The sequence below is a fragment of the Narcine bancroftii genome, unplaced genomic scaffold (assembly GCF_036971445.1).
Source record: "Narcine bancroftii isolate sNarBan1 unplaced genomic scaffold, sNarBan1.hap1 Scaffold_301, whole genome shotgun sequence".
NCBI classification, from domain to species: Eukaryota; Metazoa; Chordata; class Chondrichthyes; order Torpediniformes; family Narcinidae; genus Narcine; species Narcine bancroftii.
This window is the reverse complement of record NW_027212038.1, coordinates 108,735-133,594: the sequence shown is the minus strand read 5'-3', so window position 1 is coordinate 133,594 and position 24,860 is coordinate 108,735. Positions and strand designations below refer to the sequence as shown.

General features: G+C 40.0%; 1 long non-coding RNA gene across 5 annotated transcripts in view; it reads right to left on the bottom strand.

Moving 5' to 3' along the window:
* LOC138750902 (uncharacterized) overlaps positions 1-24,860 on the bottom strand; it is a 160,339-nt gene that overhangs the window by 30,386 nt on the left and 105,093 nt on the right. Inside the window, exons 4-5 of one of the 5 annotated variants that reach the window (XR_011349589.1) lie at positions 20,417-20,520; positions 11,906-11,983 (exon numbers count right to left, since the gene is read on the bottom strand). The exons of 1 other annotated variant lie outside the window; for it this stretch is intronic. This is a non-coding gene — a long non-coding RNA (uncharacterized lncRNA). Of the gene's footprint in view, positions 1-11,905; positions 11,984-17,544; positions 17,701-20,416; positions 20,521-24,860 lie in introns of those variants that run through there. 3 more of the 5 variants (XR_011349586.1, XR_011349587.1, XR_011349591.1) reach the window with 3 other exon arrangements.

Sequence of the window (24,860 nt, the reverse complement as noted above, 5' to 3'; positions counted from 1 at the left end):
GTCGGCAGTGATTTTCCAGCAATCGCATTCATGGTCCCGCTTCTAAGTACCTGCACAAACATGGGGATTTATGTACTGACCCTGAGAACATTTCGAAAGGAGCTGATGGAGGCGGTGAAATGGCCAGTGACGCTCATCGCCAAATGTATGAAACCTTAGACCCGAGTGTACCAACAGGTACATGAAGAAATGTTAACCATTAGCAGACAGATACCTAACGAGTGCTGGTCACACATCTAAACCGCGAAACCTATCCGCTCATTCAAACAGATATAATTTAAAAGCCAACAGGTATTAAAGAAATGTTGCAAAATCTGATATTCAGATTTATTGTCAGATTACACACATCACATTGAACCCTCAGATTCTCTTACCTATGGGCAGGTCAGAATTACCACCTAATGTTAGCGAAAACACTGCACTGAACATGTGCAGGTAAAGAAATGTAAACAGATAACGAATGTAAACTATCTGTCCAATACAAAGAGAATAAAAAATCAATAAATTACACAAGTAAGGGTTCTTAAATGAGTCCCTGATTTGAGTTTGTTGTTGAGGAGTCTGATGGTGGAGGGGGAGCAGCTGTTCCTGAACCTGGTGTGGTGAGACTTGTGGCACCCACAACTCATTCCTCAGGGCAGCAGCGAGAACAGAGCATATGCTTGGTGGGGTGGTTCCTTGATGATTTCTGCCACCTTCCGGTGTAGTTGATCCAGGAATAGCTTGGCATCATCCGTGTATGAGTCAATGAGGAAATGCGACAGTTATGAAACTGTAAATAAATGTATAAATCCGTTTTCGTGCCACTTTGTTGGTTTGCTGCTCCTGGCCCAATGATAGACAGACTGTCGAGGTGGCTAAGTGAGCAATCAATCGGAGATGCCCCTGGAGCCGCGGCGTGGATGAGAGTGGTGTTTCATCATACCTGGGCCCACTGATCGGTAGTGAACTCTGCCTCTATGTGCAGAGCTGGATGAAGGCTCTTGAGATCAATGTTTCACTTCTGCTCTTGCAATGCGTGGAAGTCAGTGGGAATACGGGAATGATGTCTCCGCACAGAGTAGAAGGGCCGACTGATGAACAACAATCAACTGGACACGACAGAATAGATAGACATTTCGGATAATCTAATGGCCTAATTATTATCTTGCCTTGTTTCACTGATCTGCACCCTGACCATACCCTTCCAGACCACACCGGTCCCGTCTTTTTAAATGAAAAATGACAAATACAGCCAGCTTTTTACCATTTAAGAAGCAGCATGTTCCACACCCTGACCGCTATGCAATTCTTTTCTACATCCGGACAATTTATATTGACCCGCAGTATTTCTGACCCTTTCGTGTTCATGATGATCTCTTCTTTCTGGCACCGTAGTCAAGTGGAGTTGATGCAACACAGATAAAATTGAAGAGTTTGCAGTTGGAGAAGGTGGACCTAGCGAAGTGCGGCACAGACCCTCATAGATAGGAAATGAGGATTCAAGTTTCAAGATCTAAGATTCAAGATTCAATTTACTGTCATGAAATTAAAAACAGGACCCACTTAAAAGAAATTGTTGCAGATAGTTTTGCCATCGGTAGAAATTTCCTGAAAGAGATGCAACATTTTTAAAGAGAGTCCTCCCAGAGTCACCGAGTGTCCGTGGATTCTCCTCCATCGCTTCTGCAGAAAGGCAGAGTCCAGCCCAAACCATTGGCTCCCTGAACTCGAGTCCAGATTCGAATCTCTGATACCATCAGGATCCCTTCAAAGCCCTCTGCACCCTCTGTTACCCAATTCTGTAACATTGTACCCCTTCAGCTAGTTTTGTGCCAGTCCCCAGCAATCCACAGTTTTGTATCAAAATCCATGGACACCCGTCTCCAGCATCCACAGTCACCGTTAGTTATTCGCCTCAAGTCACGAATAGCCCGCAACCTGTGTTGGTTCTTCAGCCAAATAACCCCTCACAGGTTTGCTGCCGTTGTCACCATCCCATCTCCTCTGCTTTCCTTTCTCCCATAGGGGTGGCCTCCCTGCCATCTTGTGCCCTGCGTCCGTTCTCCGCTTCCCTCAGTCTGCATCCCCTCCTGGATTGTGTCCAGCAGAGGCCCCACAATTTTGTGTGTCCCCTGAGGCCATGGGATTTTAATCAAACTACCGTCAGCTCCTTTAATTGGCTATTCGAAGCATAAACGGAGCGGACCCCGCGGGAGTGCTGGGTCTCCGCTCCTGCACTCACCTAGTCTGCGACGTACAGCAGTTCCAGAGGAGCTGCCATTTTCTCTTCTTCAATATAGGATCCAATAATGTTATGATCACCTTATTGACTTCTATACAAACAGAAACAATTAGTTTGGTTGAACATAACCTCTCAGCAGAACCTGTCTAGTTCCCGTTAAAGGCTCTTTACTATTGACCAGAACTGTTTCAATTTATCGAGTAAAATAGATCTGCACTGCAGAATCAGATCATTTCAATTTTTGCTGTGAGGAAAGATCATTAACATACATGAACACAAGGATCATAAATTACAGCATAGACACTTCAAAATTTAAAAAAAATAGCAGAAAACACAAAGGAACTGCCAATTCTGGAACCTCCTCATATGCAGCTTCAGGATCCCCCAATAACCAGGATACAATATTCCGATAGAATACATTGAAAAGTTAAAAAAAGAGAAAAGCAAGTGCAGACGGGATAAATGTCATGCAAATAGCAATGATGACCGGATTTTGAAAGCTCAATGGGTTTCTGGACACCTTATGCAAATGTATGTAGTGTTATAAACAAGATCAGTGAACCTGTGGCATAAATCAGTACAAAGGGGTATGATTTAATGGCCACTACTACGGCATTGTGGTTCCAGAGTGGAGGGCACTGGGGATTAAATATCCAAAAATATCAGGTCATAACGAGGGGCAAACAGGAAGCTATTGGGAAGTGTGCTAACGTTCTTAGTTAAGGAAGACGTCAGGGTAATAGTGAGACGTGATGTAAGATGTTAGGAGCAAAATGTCCAGTCCGTTTGGGTTGAGATTAGGAATAGTAACTGGAAAGAAATCAAAGCAGAAGTTGACTAGAGGCCACCTATTATTACAGTGGCACGGGCAATAAATCAAGAAATATAAAATGCATTCAAGGATGGAACTGCTCTTATCGTGTGGGTCTTTAACATGGATATAGATTGGACGAATCAGGTTGGTCCAGGCAGCCTGGAGGAGGAATCCATAGTGGTTGGCTTTCCTTATTCTCATATTACTGAACCTGCAAAGGAACATGCTATCTTGGATCTGCTCCTGTACAATGATACAGGTAAAATTATCAATCCTTAGATTGGGATCCACTTGGAAAGAGTGATCTAAATATGACTGTTTATCATATAATAGGTCATATAATATCATATAATAACATAACCAGTTTATTATGCCAAAACAAGGGAAACTCGAAGGGGATGAGTTGTGGGAACACAAGCTAGATGGAGGGACAGTTGAATAGCAGTGAAGGACTTCTAAAAAGATTTCTAAATTAAAGATGAAACTTATTATCATGTACCCACAACAGTGTCATGTTACACGAAATTGCTTTTGTTTGTTGTATGGCAGATGTATTCACTATCGGAAATAACTTGCCTGAATGGTCACAGTTAACATTTAACATTTCGCACAAGCACCAAGCACAAGACAGTCCAACGATAATTTGATATATTGAAAGAACAGAGGGAAGGATTGTCACAGTCTGTTCCAGATACGATACATTTGCAAAGACACTGATTTTTCAAGGGAGGGCCATGCTAACTGCTGGAGAGTAAACAGCTATTTGAGGCCACTCTATGGCCAGTCATTCTGTAAAATGCAGAAGGAAGTAAAATACAAGAGGATTCCTATCTAATGATGAAACGCATGCTCTCTGAATGACTGGGCCTTTTTGGTGGATTGACCCGCGCCATGAGGGTCTTTATATGGGAAGCAAAGTGCTTCATTTTGATTCTGACTAACAGTTGAGGTCATCTTGTTACTTGGAGAGACCACGGCCAAGGAATTGTAAAATGAGGCCACCCAGTTCGAGTCTTGCCTACAAAAGGATCAGGAACTCGTGAGGATGGACATTTCTTCAAAAGCAAAACATGAATAAATCATGAATCTATCACATCTACAATTCCAGTCTTCCCAACAGTTCATCATTAATTCTGGACATCAAATCTCATAGGACTACGTTTTTACGCTGAATTTGAAAGACTGATCTTGAAGTAACTTTCTAGATTATGGTCTGGAGGTTAATGGTTCGGGTAACGCACACACACACACACACACACACACACACACACACACACACACACACACACACACATGCAAATAGATGGAGATAGATTTAGTGTTAAGGATAGTTTAAAAGTTAAGATTATATTTTAAGAATTAGAAATAAAGTTAGTTTTTAAAAATTGAACACTGTCTGGTTCATTTTCTATTGGTGCGCTTTATGTGTGGTTCATAACAAAATTGGGGACTTGTCATTCGAGATTTTGTTATACCACATTTGGAGCTAATAAAGCTTAACCAAACTGGGGAGTTGAAAATGTATGTCCTACAGAAGGCAGCACAGAATTTGGAGCTTTGTAATCAATTAAATTTAGATTAGGTTGAGACAGTCCTTTTTCCAAGCTAATTGAGAGTCTTAAAGCAGCAATGGATATTGAATGGGTTATTGAGTCACCATCTCTTGCAGAATTGCAGAAGGCATAAAGGGATGATTTGGTGATTATTGCTCAATGGTTGGGACATTCTGAAGGAAATTTATCCCTGAGGAAGGTGGAGATAAAGGAAATTATAGCAAGGAAATAAGTAGACAAGGGCAAGTTTGAAGATGCTGAATGAGAGAAATTTCTGAGTGTAAACCTATTAAAGCAAAGCTCGTGTTTGAAAGGAGTGAGTTAAAAATTGAAGCAGAGGAAAAAAAATGCAAGTGGTGTTAGAGAAAAAAGAAAGACAAAGACAGTTTGAGTTAAAAATGGAGTAAGGTTGCAGAGAAGCAAAGGTGGTATAAGGCAGATAAGACAAAGCAGAACTCTATCTTCTAGTCTAACTGAGAAGTTTATAGCCAGTACAGAGGTGTGGTTATTTCCTCCATTTCATAAAAGTGAAATTTCTAATTGTGATTTTGCAAGGAAGAACCATTTTGACTGTAAAGAGAAAATAGCTTTTGAAGGAGCTTTTTGAAGTGCCAGTTGATGAAGTAGAGAAAGACAATGTTGCCAAACAATAATCATGGCTTTTATTAGCAGAAACTCATGGTAAAATAATGAAAGACAATAGTTACATATATAGTTATACCCAAGGGGAGTGTCCTTAACAGTAGGGTTAATGCCCAGCCAACGTTAGTACAGCAAGGCTCGTCAGAGGGGAGACAGGCAGCTTGGCAAACATTCACCACATTCTCTTCCCCCACCCCCCCAACCCCTGGCAGAAGAAAGGTTAAAATCAAAAGGACAGCTTCTAGGAAAGACTGAAGCAAGCAATTCATGGATACCATGTTCGGCATTGAGAAAACTCTAACAGCCAAAATATGCCAGTATCTCACAAGTAATCGAAATATAATGAGATAGTTTATGAATATGTCAGCCTATCAGGTTGTTTATTAATTCTGGTTCATCTTCTCAATACATGTGGCTCCTTTGCAACCTTGGGAACTGGTACAGGTCCTGGGTCTGTAGTGTGGGAAGGACTGACTTCTGGACCCGCTCCAGAATCACCAGCGTGAGGTAATGGAGCCTCAGCATGGCCATCTGAAAACTTACTGGGTGTCACAGGCTAGGGGAATGAGCTCAATCTCTCAGGCTCACCCTGAGTAGGTGTGTGAGGAAGGGGCAAACCAAGCAAGATCTCTTAGGGGTACAGTGCCAGTACTCCTGTCTGGGAATTTAACATGAGCATAGTTGGGGTTGGTATGCTGTAGCTAAACTGGTTGGACTAGGGGCTCTGTTTTGCACACCTGAGTATGGCTCTTCAGCAGCACGGTTCAGGCTCAGATAAACAGGCTGACCAGTCCATCACAGTTTCTGATTTTCTAGGAAAGGCAAGCATACATTCATGAGGTGTTTGATTTCTTGCAGGACATAATAATGACCGAATAGAATGTAGCGCCTCATACAGCACCTCCTGCCACCGGGTAACAATTTAACCATGAATTTTTAAAGCAAGATTAACAGTCTTCCTGACTGCAGCATTAGCCCTTTCGACCTGGTCATTACCCTGTGGGTTTTAGCTAGTGGTACGGCTTGTGGCAATCCCCTTTCGTAGCAGGGCTCGCCGCAGTTCAGCGCTCATGAATGCTGAGCCCCTATTGGTATGAATGTTATTGGGAAAACCAAAAATGCTGAAAATTATGTCGTGACTTAATGACAGACGCTGACGAGACGTCAAGGCAGGGTATCGCAAAGGGAAACCTCAAATATTTGTCAATTACTGTAAGGAAATATACATTTTTTTGTTGGAATGTAATGGTCCATTAAAATCTAAGTTAATCCTCTCAAAAGGTCGGGTTGCCTTGATAAGAGTGGCCTCTGGAGCTTTGAAGTATTGCAGTTTGCATTCTGCGCAAACGGGACAGCTTTTAGTCAGTTTCCTGACTTCTTCCAGAGAGGAAGGAAGGTTGTTAGCCCTTATGTAGTGGAAGAACCTCATGACTCCTGGGAGGCACAGTCTGCTATGGAACTCTTTTATCCCCTCCATCTGAGCACCATCAGCAGATCGTGACAATGCGTCAGAGGGATTATTTAACCTGCCCGGTCTGTATTGGATCTCATAATTATAATTTGACCGTTCTTACCGTTCTTGATTTTACTTTTGTGTTTAGTACTGAACATGTCGGCTTCAGATTTCTGCTCAGTGACAAGAGTAAATTTTCTGCTGTCTAGAAAGTGTCTCCAGTAGCGGACAGCTTCAATAATAGCCTGGGCTTCTTTTTCAATGGCAGAGTGTTTAAGTTCAAGTCTGCGTAACGTGCAGGAGAAGAATGCCACAGGTCTGCTCCTTTGATTAAGGGTTCCTGCCAATGCACAATCTGATACATCATTTTCCACTTGGAATGCGACTTTCTCGTCAATGGATGGAAGTGCAGCTTTGTCAATATCAGATCTAATTATCTTGAAAGCCTTCAGGATTTAGTGTCAAACAGAGGATGTGCCTTAGTGGCATAGTCCCAAACCCATTTGCAGTAGTAGGAAAAGAACCCCATACACCTTTGAAGGGCTTTTGCTGAGTTTGGGGGTGGTAACTTCTTAAGGGAGGGCCATTCTTTCTGGGTCACGGTGGATTTCGCTCTTGCGGACAATGTAGCCCAGAATAGGTGGCTCTGTTGCAGTGATTACACATTTGTCCTCATTAAATGAAAGTTTGAGTTCCTTAGCTATTGCTAAAAAAATTTTTAAGTTGTTGTCGTGCTCAGCCTGTGTTTTCCCACAGATAGTGACATTATCCAGATAGGGAAACGTACCCTGTAACTCATACGTCCTAACAATCTTATCCATTTCCCTCTGAAACACCATTAGTGACCCCAAAAGGTACTCTTTCAAACTGGTATAACCCCCCCATCAGCCTCAAAAGCTGTATAGGGCCATTCCCTTTTCTTAATGGGGATTTGGTGATAAGCTGCTTTGAGGTCGATAGTGCAGTGCACTTTGTATTGCGCTATCTGATTAATCATTTCATTGATGCGTGGCAGGGGGTAGGCATCCAGGTTCGTGTAACAGATAATTCTCTGGCTGTCGTCAATAGTCAGTTGTCACTTAATGTGATTTTTCACGACTACCACTTGGGCCCGCCACGGACTCTTACTAGTTAATTACTCCCACTTTAAGCAGTCTCCGGGTCTTCGCTTTGATAAACTCCTGATCCTCTTTGCTGTATGAATGGCTCTTAGTGGTAATGTCTCCCAGAAGGTAAAACCTGGATCCTGTGGCAAATCCTTTTTTGCAATTTTTTTTCAGAATATCCCCTATGTCTTCCCAAAAATATCCTACCTTTCTACATAGCAAAATGGAGTTGACAAAAGTTATGACCTCAACACCACACCTAAAGCACTTCTGGAATTTCAGGCTTTGATTTGTGTAATTTTTGAAGTATGAGGTACACTTGGTGCAAGAATTTGCAATGCATGTGTTATGGATTTTGGACAATATTATTTCTGACTGAGACGGGTCTGTGCCTACTGTGGGGAAATAGACAGCTGCTGTAGTAGTGCTACTAATGAACTTTGATAGCTGTTAAAGTGAATTAAAACACAAAATGGAAGCCAGATGTCTAGATTGAGAAGAGATTCCATGAATGATACAGGAGAAGAAGAAAAGACAGAGGAAATGTACAGAAAGGATTTTAATTAGTTTATATGTTGCAGGATTTATTCTTTAACATGATGGGAAGCCTTACTACCAATAATTGGAATTGTGAAGAATGCAAAATGGATTAATAATATTTATTATAACCAACAGAGATTTATCAATTAATCCAATGATATATTGAGTGCCCTGGGAGAACAGGTTGATGCGATCAGGAAAATGATATGGCAGAATCAACAGACTTTGGACTGGTTAGTGGCTAAAGAAGGAGGTGTCTGGATTATGTTTGGGAAGCATTGTTGTACCTTTATTCCAAACAACACAGTTCCAGATGGTTCCTTTACTCGGGCTATGAATAAACTTAAGAATCTGTGGCAAGAATTAAAGGAGAATGCTGGTTCTGGCTACCGTTTCTTTAATTGGTTGTATGCGAACTTTGAACTTTGGGGTTCATGGGTTACTAAGATTATGATAAATTTAGTAGTCATATTAATAATTCCCCTCTTGACCGGATGCCTCTTGTAGCCATTGATTAAGAATTTTTTTTGACTTGGGTAAGTCCAGCCATCCCTATGATGCAGCAAAGGATGGAATCAGTGGGGGTTGAGACTGAGCAGTGGGAGGAGAAGGAGATACAGACTCAGATAGATTTGGAGCTTCAGGAGGCTGAGTGTTGGAGACTGGGGAATATAGATGAGTATGGAAATAGGCAGTGAGGAAGTGACTGATGGTGGGATAGGGACAAATGTGCAACTTCCCCTTTGTTGGGATATGCCACTTATAATCCACCATGACTGCTTAGGAAGTTGTGATGAAATCAGGAAAGGGAGGAATGAGAAAGGAAAGGTTTAACAGCTTGTGATGGTGTATCTAGGTTTTGCAGCATTCTAGTAAGGTGGGCCTGGCAATTCAAAAGGACCAATTAGCACGATGACGAATTGTAGGAATTTACTCTGAACCAATCAAATGAGCAGGTCTGAAAAGGGGCTGTCAATCATCTTTAGCAATGGAATTTCTACTTAGTAGCAATTGCATTGCATAAGAATGTATTGTGTGAACTTTTGATTGAGCCAAATATAACTTCGCCCATGTTTGACCCAGACAAAGGGAAAGCTTTGAAACACATGTTTAATATTCTCTGCCAGCTCTCACAGATAGAGCATCTCTGGAAATCTCTGTGCAGATAACTTACAATTCTTCAGAAGAAAGGAAGTTTGACTCAGATGAAAGTTTTGGTAATGTCATTTTGTAGAGTCCACCAAATGAACCAGAATCCACACTAACACGTCTGATACAGATTGTTCTCCATTAACATTTTCCTCTAAATAAGGTTTCATTAACAATTAACACTTCAATTTATCTCCACCATCCATTTCTTTAATCTCCTGTTCACTTATGGTTTGTCCCTTAAGTCAACAAAATCTGTATCTGTTTTCTGTTATTGAATTAACTCTTTCCTAAACAAAGGGAAATCCTTACTCTCGCAATTACCCTGCTCTTTCAAAACTATTTAAGAAGCACTGGGCAAGTCTCTGTCAAATGTATCTTCTTCAACTGTCATCATAATCTTAGTCACAGACCTTGTTGCAGCACATGCAGGATATATCTCACAATCTTCTCTAACCTGATCCTTACGAGGCTGATTTTTTAATCTCAAAACTGACCCAACTTTATCCTCTACCAAATCATTCGCGAAAAATAACTGCACACCCTGCAAGGGTAACTTTGAAATTACTCCTACTACAATGGTCCTTTAATTAATTCTGAATTCAGCACTATGTTGTGAAGAGATAGTAACTCTACCTTACCTCCAACACCTTTAATCAAAGTTGTCGCCTCGTGTCAATATATGGATCAAGAGTTTAAACACTTTTCAACAACAGTGACTGAGCAGCCCCAGTATCTCTAAGAATTTTAACCGGAACCTGTGATTCTCCCTCCTTGACTGAAACCAAACCCTCTGACATAAAAAGTTTGAAAACATCCATGACACCCTTACCAGTTTGGAACATCTGCTCTCCTTAAATTCAACAGCCTGAATACATGCTTCTGGTAAAACATCCTTTTCTCTTGCCCTGCAGCTCTGCAGGTGGTGGTTGTGACAAAAAAATCCATCAACATCCATTTCTGCTGTTATATCCACACACAAACTTTAAATTACCTTGAAAAATACCAATTTACTGATAAATCACTAAGCTCCAAGTTTCAATCCGAAAGGATGATTTCCCGTAAATGTTATGAGCCCAGAAGACCCCAAAACCCAGCAGCAATAGATATTCACCAAGACAAATTGTTACTTAAACAAAAGTTGTTTTTAATTATCTTTAAACATGAAAACTGAATCTCACTTTAACTTAACTAACCTAACCTAACCACTTCAAACTCTATGCACACGTGTGTGCTTGTTCAGAAAAGTTCTTTGGTTCACAGTCCAATCTCACTTCTCATTCGTCCAAGTTCACTGGTTTCAGGCAATTCTTATACTGAGCACATAATTTAACATTTATGGAGTTCACTGGACTTTGGTGCTTGAAAGGAAAATGCTTACCGCTCAGTAAGTATTTGGTCGGTTTTCAGAGAGAGATTTGTTGTTCCAGAACATACACAACTGATGTACTTTTTAATTATCCACTCCAGTATCTTGCTTATGAAACCTGCCCCCTTCAGGGTTCTCTATATGATAACCTTTTCAGGTCACCACAGATTTCCTTTTTGTTTCTCTTATTCAAAGTGAAACATTAGATAGCCAGTCATTTCCTCTCCTATTGCATGAACCACAAGGCTTTTGACCAGGCCATCTTCCAAATGGGGCTTTCCATAAACTTGCCAGCTTGTCCTGTTCCAGTCCCAGCTTCTCTTGCTGGCTGTAACACTGTAGAAGATCACTGTGTGTCACTCCCTCTCTCTCTCCCCCCCCTCTCTCTCTCTCTCTCTCTCTCTCTCTCTCTCTCTCTCTCTCTCACACTCTCTCACTCTCTCACTCTCTCTCTCTCTCTCTCTCTCTCTCTCTCTCTCTCTCTCTCTCTCTCTCTCTCCCCCCTCTCTCTCTGAGAAAAAGTCTTTTTGACTCTCTCTGCTTGCAAAACCACATGACCCTCTTAGAACATCTGCAGACAACCTGTGGCTCCAACAAATATATTTTATCTGTTGCCTAATGTAAACAACAATCCATTAGTGAATTCTCTTTAAAGGTCTTGCAAAAGCTGGGGAGCTGATATGTCTTGCATGGGGCAATTTGCAATATTTTAAATGAGGTCTGTTTTAAAGTGTTTCTATGTGACCTACTCTAACAAAACTTTCACAATTTATCTCCCAAAAACATATCTATATACTCTATTACACTATGAAATTGTAACCAATACAATTAATGATAGATATCTATTGGTACAATTTAATTGTTAAATCAATTATATTATACTCCAGACAAATTACATGCACTTCATTCAATATGAGCATCAACATACCACCTGACATTTCTGTTGTAGGTTTCAGTTTATTTGATTGCCGGACCACGTATTAATTTAAGCATTGGAATGCTGCAGACACAAATACACTTTAAATTGTCTTTTTATTTGCACAAATTGATTAATACTGGCATTAGTATTGCTTTGAGTCATTAAGTAATTGCGCCTTTATGCCTCGTCTTTAGATGAGTATGGTTTTCCTGACCTAAGCAAAATATGGCAACAAATTATCGATCGCTTTAATTTTCCTCCATCGAAAACCAAAACCAACCATCATAATTGCGTTAGAGATTATTCGAACAGTAAAACTATAAAGGTAAAGCAGCTCATTCAGTCCAACCAGCCAATGCTGACCAAAATGTCCCACCAAGGTTTGGCTCATATTCTTCGTGAGATATCCGTCTTTTTATCCTAAACTGCAACTATATTTGTTTTAATCGCTACTTTAAATTAGAAACTCACCAGCTTCTGTGTACAAATATTTTATCCTCATGTCCCTGTTCAAATTCTCCCTCACTCACTTTAAACCTTTCAACTTTAGGTGTCTAATTGCCTTCTCAAGGCGAATGACTCTCTGCCTTCTCCCAATCTATTCTTCTCTCAATTTTATTTCTGAATTGTAATATCTTTCAACTGCACTAAGAAAGAAAAAAAAATGATTGCAATTTATGAAGGACATTTCATTCGAGATTCGGTCACATAGTAAGACCGTCACCATGATGTTGACACAAACAATTGAGGATCTTTTAATTCACTTTCAAGTGATGGACTGAATGGAAATATAAACTAAATTAGTATTTAGTTGTGAACATTTTGGTTTCATTTTCTCTTCTTTCTTCCAGCTAATATGTTAATGATTGTGATCCTCCTGTGCGCAAAATGTGGTTTATCCAAATGCATTACCCGGTATCTGCTGGACATGGCAGTAGCTGATTTTCATGTCCTCATATTTACAGTCGTGCTCTTTGATCTGAACGACACATACTTCCCAAATTCCGTGTTGAATAGATTTTACATGTGCAGATTGATATATTTTCTTGGATTTTTTTTTGTGGTTGATTTTTCTGTGTGTTTAACAGTTTGTTTCACTTTTGATGGCAAATTGTTGCAAAAAACTCAGGAGCAAATACTGCAGCGAACAGACTGCCAGTATTGTCATTGCAATAGTCATTGTGCTTTGCATTTCAGTAAATATTCCAATATATTTTGTGTTTGAACCAAGAGAAATAATGGATGGAGTAGAGTGGCATTGCGTGTTTCTATGCCACTCCTTGCTGGTGGCATATTCCTGGAATGACAAAGTGTTAACCCCATTTACTCCATTTATTCTGATTGGACTGTGAATCAAAGAACTTTGCTGAACTTACACACACATTAAACACACAAGCGCTTAGAATTAGAAGGGGTTTAGTAGGTTAAGTAAGTCAAGAGAAATAAATTATAGTTTGATTCTATTTTCATGTTCAAATATAATTAAAAGCAACTTTAGTTTAAGTATCCCTTTGTCATGGTGCATATCTATTTCTCCTGGGTTTTGGGGTCCTCTGGAGTTGGTAACATTTTCTGGGGATTCACCCTTTTGGATTGAAAATTGGTGTTTTTGTGATTTATTAGTTAATTGGGTTTTTTGTTCAAGCTAATTTTCAGTGTGCCGAAAGACAGCAGCAATGGAGGTTGATACTGTTACAAACCAAAGGACCCCCAAACCCAGCATCAATAGACATTCACCAAGACCCATGGCTTTCAAATCAAAAGTTATTTTTAATGAACTTCAAACATGAAAATAGAGTCAAACTTTAATTGAATTCTATCCTAACCCAAATTCCTATTCTAAGTGCACGTGTATGTAATGTGTGTGTAGATTTAAGAAAAGTTCTTTGGTTCACAGTTCAATTTCACTTCTCCTTCTTCCAAGTTCTCTGCTTGCAGGCAATCACCATACTGTGCACAGAATTGAACATGTATAAAGTTCACCAGGATTGGTGCTTGAAAGGTAAATGTTTACCACACAAGAAGGTTCTTATAGGGTTTGTAGAGAGAGATGTTTGTTGCTCCAGAATTTCCACAACTGAGGTACACCACTAGTCACCTCAGGGTCTCGCTGATGAAACCTGCCCCATCAGGGTCTTCCAGATGGTAACCACTTTCTTCAACTACCACAGAGTTCCATTCCTTCATCTATTTCAAATGATATATCAGATGGATAGCACGTCCAGCCATCTACTGCTCTGGAACTTGCTTTCATCAGTTTCAAACAGTTTTGCCTAGAGCGCACTTTTTAGTTACTTTGTCAGTGACCCACACATTGACTGACTGAGCTGTTAACTCAAATCTCTCTTTCTTTTCCAACTGAAACTCCAAAGAGAGCATGTGACTCATGTCTTGCAAAACTCCAAGTTGTAATCTTAGGAAAACAATCCAGAATTGAACTTTCTATGAGCACTTTGCAGAAAGTGTACTGCAACATGACGACAGCAAGACAATGGTCAAGCATTTTATGAAGTCAGTGCAATTAACACCTGCTTGTGATAGGTGCATATTCTCCAGAAATCCTGCAATGTGAATTCTTCAGCCTTTCAAATAAGATCTGTTTTAAATTTTTTTGTATATTTGTGACATACTCTAAATCTTATAAATTCTCCCCAAATATTAATATTATTACAATACATTTTTGTCACAACCCTCTCCTGCAGACCTGCAGGGCAAGCAAAAAGAGGAATTGATGGCTATTTCTAAGGCATTAAAACTGACAGAAGATAAGCATTGGATGAAGAAAATACAAAAACAAGGATTATATTGAAATACTATATATAAGTGAGGGCAAATATGTTGAGAAAGAAACATTTCCAGAAAATAGATCTTTTTAATTGCAATTGGCTTGGGAGAAATTGAGGTGGAAGAAGAAAGAGAGAAATGTAGGGTGGAGAGGCTGTGAAACAGAGGATATATGAGGCAGGGGAAATGTGAGTTAGAGGGATCTGAAAGGGACAGACAGTTTCAATTAGAGAAGTTAAAAATAGAGTTGGAGAGAAGTAAGAGGATTGAGGCTGTAACTCCTGGGGAGAGGTTTTTGGCTAGTAGAGAGATAAATCTAGTTCCTCCTTTTGATGAGGGAGATATAGATACATATTTTCATCTTTTTAAAAGGTTAATGAGAGCTCAAGATGGACAAAAGAAAAGTGGCCTCTAATGATCCAAAGTGTATTGAGAGGAAAAGCACAAATTGAATACTGCAGCTTGACTGTAGAGCAATGGCAAATTATGATAATGTTAAACAAGCAGTATTGAAAGGTTATGAGTTGGTTCCAGAAGCATTTAGACAAAAATTTGGGAGTTTGGTGAAAACATGGAATCAATATTATATGGATTTTGCTCTGAAGAAATCTGTATGTTTTGACCATTGATGCACCTCAAAAGGAATAAACAATGATTTAGACAGATTGAGAGAATTGATATTAATAGAGGAAATTAAAAGATGTGTCCCAAAGGAGATTAAATTACACCTGGGTGAGAGAGATGTGAGGACAAGGCAACAGGAGGCTAGTTTAGCTGATAAATTTGCTCTATTTCAGAATAGGGGACATTTTCAGAGAGTTCATATGGAACCGATTAATAAACCTGTTCATAAAGTTAATGTGGAGCCTGAAATGAAATCTGGAGAAAATATTAAGAGAAAAGATGAAGGTAAGGTGGGAAACGACAGAACCTCTGCATTTCAATATCACTTTTGTAAGAAACCTGGTCACGTGATTGTGAATTGTCGAGTGTTGGAAAAGAAATGAGAAAAGGAGGTTTTACCAGAAGCATGTATTCAACAGTGGAATTTAAGGAGAGCAGATGTTCCAAATCCTGGTAAGGAAGTCATGGATGTTTCCAAACCTTTTGTGTCAGATACTTTGTTTCAGTGAAGGAGGGAGAATCACGAGTTCCAGTTAAAATTCTTAGACATACTGGAGCTGCTCAGTCATTGTTGTTGGAAAGTATTTTAACTCTGGATCAAAGGACTGACATAGGAGAGATAACTTTGATTAAAGGAGTTGGAGGTGAGGTAGAGTCAATATCGCTTTGCAATAGTGTGCTAAATTCAGAATTAGTTAAAGGACCTGTTGTAGAGGAGTAATTTCAAAGTTACCCATGCAGGCAGTCACGTTTTTATTAGGGAATGATTTGACAGAGGATAACGTTAGGTCAGTTTTAAGATTAACAAATCGGCCTAGTAAGGATGAGGTTAGAGAGGATTATGAGATATGTCCTGCATGTGCTGCAACAAGTCTTCCTCCAAGAATATGATGAGAGCTGAAGAAGATCCAGTTGATAACGATTTACCCAGTGCTTCTGAAATAATTTTGAAAGAGCAGGTTAATTGTGAGAGGAAGCTTTTCTCTTTGTCAAGGAAATAGTTAATTTAGCAACAGAAAATACAGATCTTGTTGTTTTAAGGATCAAAGCAGTAACTGAACAGGAGATTAAATAAATGGCTGGTGGAGATGACTTGAAGGGCGAATTGTTAATGAAACCTTATTTAGAGGAAAAAGGTAGTGGAGAACAATCTGTATCTGAGGTATTAGTTGTTGACAGGGTTGAGGAAGTGATGGATCATAAGATCATGGAAACAGAATCTTGTGAGGATAACCTTAAATAAACCATGGTTCCTGTGTGCCTGTCTAACTCAGCAATTTTTGGAAAATTTGGAAGAAAAGTTAGGCCTTATTAAGTTACAAGAGCAGATGCAGTTGAAAGAATTACATTTGAAATAAATGAATTTGTTCTCTGATGTTCCAAAAAGGTCATCACCTAATTACCATGATGTAGATGTAGGAGAAGTAAATCCCATAAAACAAACCCATATAGAATAAATATTCAGAAGAGTTAAATCATGGATCAGTAGGTGAAATATATGTTGGGAAATGGTATTATTAGATCTTCGAACTCAGCTTGGGGTTCTCCTTGTATTCTGGTACCGAAAACGGATGGAACTGTTAAGTTCTGTACAGATTATAGGAAGGTTACTTCAATAACTAAAACAGATGCTTGTAATATTCCGAGAATAGATGACTGTATTAATAAAATTTGCAAAGCTAAATTTCTGACTAAATTGGATTTGTTGAAGGTTTACTTGTGTGTGCCTTTAACTGTGAGAGGAAAGAATATTTCGGCTTTTGTAACTCCATCCTGTTTATATGAGTATAATGTGTTATCTTTTGACATCAAAAAATGCCCCTGCAACATTCCGGAGGATGATTAATTCGGTTATCCAAGCGTTAACACATACAGATGCTTTCTTGATGAATTGGTCACAAAAAGAGACAAATGGGAAGAACACTTAAGGGAATTGGATCAATTGTTTGCAAGATTATCCAAAGCAAACTTGACTGTTAATTTAGCAAAGAGCCAATTTACAAATGCCATGGTATCATACTTGGGTTATGTCGGTGGCCATGGCAAGTTGAGTGCAATTTCTAAGTTTCCTATACCAAGAAAGCAGTGAGAAGATTTTTAGGAATGGCAGGGTATTATAGGAAATTTGGAAGAATTTTGCTGAGGTTTCTCTTCCTTTAACCAACCTTTTGAAGAAAAGGAAGAAATTTGTGTGGACTAAAGGTTGTCAGAAAGCTTTGGAAAATTTTGAGGAGATGCTATGCCATTGCACTGTGTTAAAATCTCCTGATTTTGTCAAACCATTTTCTTTAACAGTGGATGCCAGTGAGGGAGCAGCATGGGTAGTTTTTTTTGTAAAAACAATAAGAAATTGACCATCCCATTGCCTACTTTTCAAAAATATTTAATATTCATCAAAGGATCTATTCCACGATTGTAAAATAACTGTTGTCAATCATATTTTCTCTGCAGAATTTTGACATATATCTTGGTACCTCTTATCAACCAAATGTGGTATTCATTGACCACAATCTTCTGGTGTTTCTGAATAAAATGAAGAATAAAAACAGAAGATTGTTAAACTGGAGTTTGATATTAGAAGTATATGATCTGCAAATTAACTATATCAGAGGTATAAATAACGTGATAGCAGATTGTTTGTCAAGATATTAAAATTGATTATGTATAAAAATACTCTCAACATTGGGTTACTGTTATATATGTTATATATTGTGTATTGTTACCCCTTCAGTGATTTTTAAGATAGTTTAGTAATAACTGAATTTTAAATCAAGAGTAAAAATTCCTTTAAAGGGGGAAGTTGTGATAGATTTTAGATATGTTTTTGGGAGATAAATGTGGGCAGGTTTTTTAATGTAGGTCACTTTAAAACAGATCTTATTTAAAAAGCTGGAGCTCTGTTCATGCTAGACAGGCTGGCGCCAAGAGCCTCAGATGAAAGAAGTTGTTGGAGCTGCAGTCTGTCTAATAGGGTCGTGCAGAATTGCAAGCAGATGTGTGTGTGTGTGTGTGTTTGTATGTGTTTGTGTGTGTGTGTGTGTGTGTGTGTGTGTGTGTGTGTGTGTGTGTGTGTGTGTGTGTGTGTGTGTGTGTGTGTGTGTGAGAGAGAGAGAGAGAGAGAGAGAGAGGGGGAGAAGGAGTTCTGTTCTGCGGGTTTACAGTCAGCAGCAGCAGAAGCTGGAACTGGAACAGGACAAGCTGGAAAGCTTGTGGAAACCCCCATTTGGAAGATGGGTTTGACTGCTTAGTTCAGCCTGGTCAAAGTCCTTGTGGAGAGGATTGGCTGCCTAATGTTTGATTTGAAATAAGGGAAACTCAATGAACTCTGTGGTGACCTAAAAAATGAGGTTATCATCTGGAGAACACTGATGGGGCAAGTTTCTTCGGCAAAACACTGAAGTGGCTGGTAACGAGGAATCAGTTATGGGTGTCCAGAGAACAACAAATCTCTCTCTCTCTCTCTCTCATAAGCTGACAAGAACTTTTTTTTAGCAGTAACCATTTACTTTTCAAGCACCAAAGCCTGGTGAACTTCTTAAATGTTAAATTCTGTGCACAGCATAAGAATTTCCTGCAACCAGAGAACTTGGAGGAACGAGAAGTGATATTGGACTCTGAATGGAAGAACTTTTCTTCACTTACATACACATGCACTTAGAATTAGAAGAGGGTTAGATTATGTTAGTTAAGTTAATAGTGATCAGATAAGTTTGATCCTGTTTTCATATTTAAAGATATTTAAAATCAACTTCTGTTTAAGTAAACATTTGTCTTATTGAATATCTTTTGCTATGAATTTTGGGTTCCTCTGGGTTTGTAACAATTCCAACTCTCTAAATTTCTCCAACTCCAATTGCAATTCAAAAATCTGTCTCCGGAAAATGTTCTAAGACTTTATTAACAATTCTTCCCTCACCTATATAATATTTAACTACAATCTTCTCTATTTGTATTTAACTCATCCAATGCTCAGTTTCAGTCAGATTTTATGCCTCAGCAATGACCATCACTTCCTATTTTCTCTTGCTCTGCAGTTCTGCTGGTGATGTTTGAGGCAAAAATGTAGTAACATTTATTGCTGCTGTTTTCCAAATATTTGGGAGTATTTTGTAAAATTAGAGTAGGTTACATACATACATACATTTTAAAACAGATCTTATTTGAAAGAATGAAGTATTCATATTCAGTCACATTGCACGATCTATGGAGACTTTTATGCACATTTCACAAATAGATGCTAATTGAAATGTTGTCATGAAATAATAGACCATTGTTTGAAATTGGAGGCAGGCTGGATGGTTGGATAACTACAAGGCTTCTGACCTTTCTTCAAAGTGCTCACAGAAGGGTCACTCCTGGATTTTGTTTACCTAAGACAACAGCTTGACCAAGAGAAGGTTAACAACTGTTGTTTGGTGAAGAAGGTGGGGATTTTTGCAAGTGAGAGAGTCACATGGTTTTCCAGCAGTGGGCAGTTGGAGGGAGATAGAGAAATGTTCAGGAATCTCACCCAGCTAGTGTGTGTGACACTGAAAGCAGCTGAACAGAACAAGCCAGGAAGTTGGTTGAAACTGATGAAAAGCTCCAGAGCAGTGGATGGTTGAAAGTGCTATCTGTCTGATGTTTCTCTTGGAATAAGTGGAACAGAAAGGAACTCTGTGATGGCTGAAAGAAAGAGGTTGGCATCTGGAGAATCCTGATGGGGCAAGCTTCATCAACGAGACCTTGAGGAGACTAATGGTGGTACCTCAGTTGTGGAAATCCTGGAACAACAAATCTCTCTCTGCAACCCTACAAGAACCTTCCTGAGTGGCAAACATTTACCTTTCGAGCACTATAGCCTGCTGAACTTTATACATGTTAAATTCTGTGCACAGTATAAGAATTACCTGCATTCAGAGAATTTGGAAGAAGGAGAAGTGAGATTGCACTGTGAACCAAAGAACGTTTCTTAAATTTATACACACATCATATACGTGCACTTAGAATTAGAAGGGGGTTAATTTGGGTTAGTTAACTATAGTGTAATGTATATATATTTGGGAGAATTTGGGAAAATTAGAGTAGGATCTTAATTGAAAGACTGAAGAATTCATATTCAGTTACATTGCAGGATCATTTGAGACATTTCTGCACATTTCACAAGTAGGTGCTAATTAAAATGATGTCATGAAATGAATAGAACATTGTTTGGAATTAGAGAAAGACTGGATGGTTGGATAACTACAAGGCTTCTTACCTTTCAGCAAAATGCTCACAGAAGTGTTACTCCTGGTTTTGTTACCGAAGACAACAGCTTGAACAAGGAGAACCCCTGTTGATTGCTGAAGAAGGTGGGGTTTTCTGCAAGTGAGAGAGTCACATGAGCTTCCTAGCAGTCTCACTTGGAGAGAGAGAGAGTGAGTGAGAGAGAAAGAGAGAGAGACAGAGAGACAGAGAGACAGAGAGAGAGAGAGAGAGAGAGAGAGAGAGAGAGAGAGAGAGAGAGAGAGAGAGAGAACTTCACTGCATAAGTTGCGATGATTTCATTCTCTACTCTCATTCCTACTTTACCTTTACAAAAGCTAGCAAATCTTTCATGAAGTTAATTGATTCCTAAGATTGAACGACAGGATTTTATGCGCACTTTCTTTCCCTCCTGTCCTTCTATTTGCCCCTCTGGATAACCCATGTGCAGCAACTTGACTTGTTGCTTTCACATTGACGTTTCCAGCATCAGCCTTCCTTGCAGTCTTATCATCACAGACCCACATGGTTACAGTCTTTGAAGCCAGGGACTTAAAATATTTGGACCTACATTGATTAGAAAATGCAGTCTTGACGTTTTCAGTGTTCAGCTAATTTTTTCTGCTGAATTTCTCATGCCAGTAAATTCATATGTTACTTGTTATTGAATCACAAAGCTATTTCCACAAATGTGTTGAAGTGCACTTGAGGATGTGGAGTCATAACAGTGGTCGCGAGCAATTCTTCTGCATGGCGAATGCACACATACAATTTGGAATTAATGTCATCAATTGTAGGTTCATTGGTGTATTTCGGCTGTATGGGCCCGTGGGTCTGCAAAGCTGATTTACGCTCTGTATATCTATAACGTATTTTGAAAAATTGTGCACAGCACGGTTCAGTGAAGAGCTTTAAGTGCTGCGACTGTAATTCAATAAATATAAAGTATTACAGATATTACAAACAATTAAATAAAGTGCAAGGTTTAAATTTATACCCCTATGCTGTTATGCTTGATCATTTATTCGGAAGTAAAATTCACAGCATAGATGCAAAAGTAACGCAGATTTTCACAGTATTGAGCCAATATCAGTGTACTGCAAAGATGCATATTCTGATGCGGGATGATTTGCTCTAAAATATTCATTGTGTCATCCCAACATACAGGGATTGTCATCCACAATAACTGTAGATGATGGAACATTGAGCGAAGGAGCAGAATTAGGACGGAGTCAAGGTGACATATAACATTCACTGAGAGTCAACATTTCTGGTCGGAAAGCCCTGTTGGGAAATAAATGATAATTTCTCTCCAGACATGCCGCCAGATCAACTGAGTCCATCAATCTTCACATTATCTCCCCTCCCTTGAATAAACCTGCCGGTGGTAATTGACTGTGCTCCATGCTCCAATACGTGGTATTGCTGATGTTGGTTGATCAAAGTGGAGAAGCAAGTTTGCTGTGAATATCTGTTGACGTGTTAATAGAAGCAGGACTGAACACAAGGTAACCTAATCATCAGATATTTATAGAGTTGTAACATAACCTCTTGACCCTTGAAGAGAATCCTCTGACTAATGAAGACAATAATCCCATTGGTCTTCTTAACTATGCTGTCAACCTGTATGGCATCATTAAGAGAGGTAAGAATTTGGATCAAAGTAACTCTGTTCTTTCACACTATTAAGTATCCTCCATAAACCTTGTACTCAGCCTTTAGGCCTTCGAACATGCATCATCTCAAACGTTTTGGGTTTGAACTCCATCTGCCACTTCTCCAACCAAGTCTGCATTCTATCTCCACTCTGTTGTAAACTACATCAAACTTCAACACTATTCACAACTCCTTCAACCTTTGTATCATTGGTAAACATTCTGCTTCTTCACCTAAGCCATTAGTTCTAGGCCACAGTGTCGCCCTATGGCACTGACCCCTACCATTATGAAATGCTCCTGGCATCTGCTGATGGAGCACATCAAAGCAACCCTCCCAGAGACACTGGACCCATTTCAATTCACCTTCAGAAGAAACTGTTCCATAGCTGATGTTATAAACCTGTCACTTCACTCCATGCTGTCCCATCTCGACTATGATGCCTCTCACGCCATCCTTCTGTTCATCCACCAGCTAGGCCATCATTACTATAATTTCTTAGAGGCAGTTGGCGAGGTTCCCCTCACTGGGACTCAATGCCCATCTCTGCAACTGGATTCTGAACTTCCTAAAAAGGCCACAATCTTTTAGGGTCTGTATCAGAACATCTAGTAACACCACCCTGAGCACAGACCCATCTCAAGGCCTGCTCCTCTTTACACTACTGACCCATGACTGCATCACCAGATCCAGATCCAACAGTGTCATGGAATTTGCAATTGGCCTCATCTGCAACAACGACGTTGTGCTGCCGAGGAGGAAAATCTCATGATATGGTTCTAGAGTAACAACCTGAATCTCAAAGTAGAGAAGGTGAAGGATATAATACATTGAAATTAAATTAAAATTTATATTTAGACATGGATCATGGTAACAGGTCCTTTCGGCCCAAGCGTCCATGCTGCACAATTACACCCATTTGACCTACAACATTTGGAATGGTGGGAGGAAACCGGAGAACCCGGGTAAAACCCAAGCAATGATGGGGAGAAACGGACAAGCTCTTTGCAGACAGCACCATATTCGAACTCCTGTCTGACTTGCTATCGCTGTAAAAGCAGTGCTCTAGGTCTAACCATTATAATAAACCTGCTGCCCAGGTGATCGTGCATGTTATGAAGACCAGAAAAGACCACATTCCACTACAGATCATTAAACCTGCAGTAGGCAGAGTGGAAAGAACCACATTTCACAAAGTTCACTTAAGTAGTGACCTATCATGGACAAAAATCTCAATTGTCAGGAAGATGCAAACCTGACTGCACTCATTTTGAAAACTCACACGGGCAAAGATACGAGCCACCATTATCACAACCTTCTACAGGAGCTCCATGGAGAGCTCCTGGCCGACTACATCACCGTGAGGTACTGGTACAGCAGAGAAATAGAGGCAAATCCATAGGACCAAAAGTTTGGCAGAGTGAAAATACAAAGTGAATTTACAGAAAACCCTTCTTTGAAGGATCACTGGAGTCTCGCTTCCCCACCCACCAACATTTGAAGATGGCCCGCAAAACCTTTGAGGACTCTTCCATCAAGCAGACAATATTGTTCAGCTGTTCCCCTCGAGAAGAGATGCAGGAGTATGAGAACCAATATGAACAGGCTGAGGAACAGCTTATTCCCATGGGAAGTGAGAATGCTGAATGACCAAATGAACTGCTCACACTATCTGAGAATCTCACATTCAAGAAACAATATTTATTTATTTGTATATATGAAAACTTGAACTACGTATGTATTATTTTCCTGCGTGTGTTTTATCTGGTTGTATGTCTTTTTTTTGCCCACAAAGGACCAGAGAACTGTTTTGTCATGTGGAACTTTTGTTATCTTATGACAATTAACTTAACTAATACAAGGGCATCAAGGGAAGATACTATTAATGAGGCTAAGCAGGTTGGTGTTGGTATTCGGCATAATGAAAGTTGAAGTGTGAAGGCCTTAACTTTGTCACCATCAGAAAGGACAAGAGTGTGTAGATTCCAGTTGGTTCAGTGGATCACATGAAATGACATTACCTAAACTTTTGTCATGGTCAGACTATTTTATTCTGCAGAATTGTGAGTTATTTCCACAAAGTCCCACAAAGATGCTCGTGTGGTAGCACACATCCTCACGGCAAATTGGCCCCGCTTTTATCTCCACGTGGCGGAGCAGCCATGGGGAAATGGTGTCCTCAGAGGTTTCTCTCTGACTTCAGCATCCCTTCCAGCGCGAACTCCTGGGCAGCGATTATGATGTCACAATGCACCAGGTGACTGAGCTCGTGATGCCCTTAAAGGGGAGCAATGAAATTGAATAGAAACAGTCGGTAACAACCCTCAATGTGGTAGCTGTGTTTCTTCTACTGCTCACACAATTTCAACTCCGCAGTATCTCTTCAGATGCCACGATGTTCTATCATGTTATGAGTGCTCTGGACAAAGATGTGGCAGCGAGGGTGGTCAACATCATCCACCACGCCCTGGCTACGGGCAAGTACACCGCCCTCAAAGACCTGCTGCTTGGAACTTTTGGGCTAATTCCCCAGCAATGGGCTTCCAGGCTCCTTCACCTCGATGGGCTTGGGGACCATAGTCCGTAGGCACTGATGGATGAAATTCTGGCCCTGGCAGAAGACCACAAGCCTTGTTTACTCTTCCACCAGATATTCCTGGATCAGATGATGGAGGTCATCCAGCTGTTCCTCACAGATGAAGACTTCTTGAACCCGAGGAGAGCAGAAGCCCATGCGGATTCCCTCTGGCACAGGAGGAGTGAGAATGAGGCAGCCCTCAACCAGGTGGCACAACCAAAAG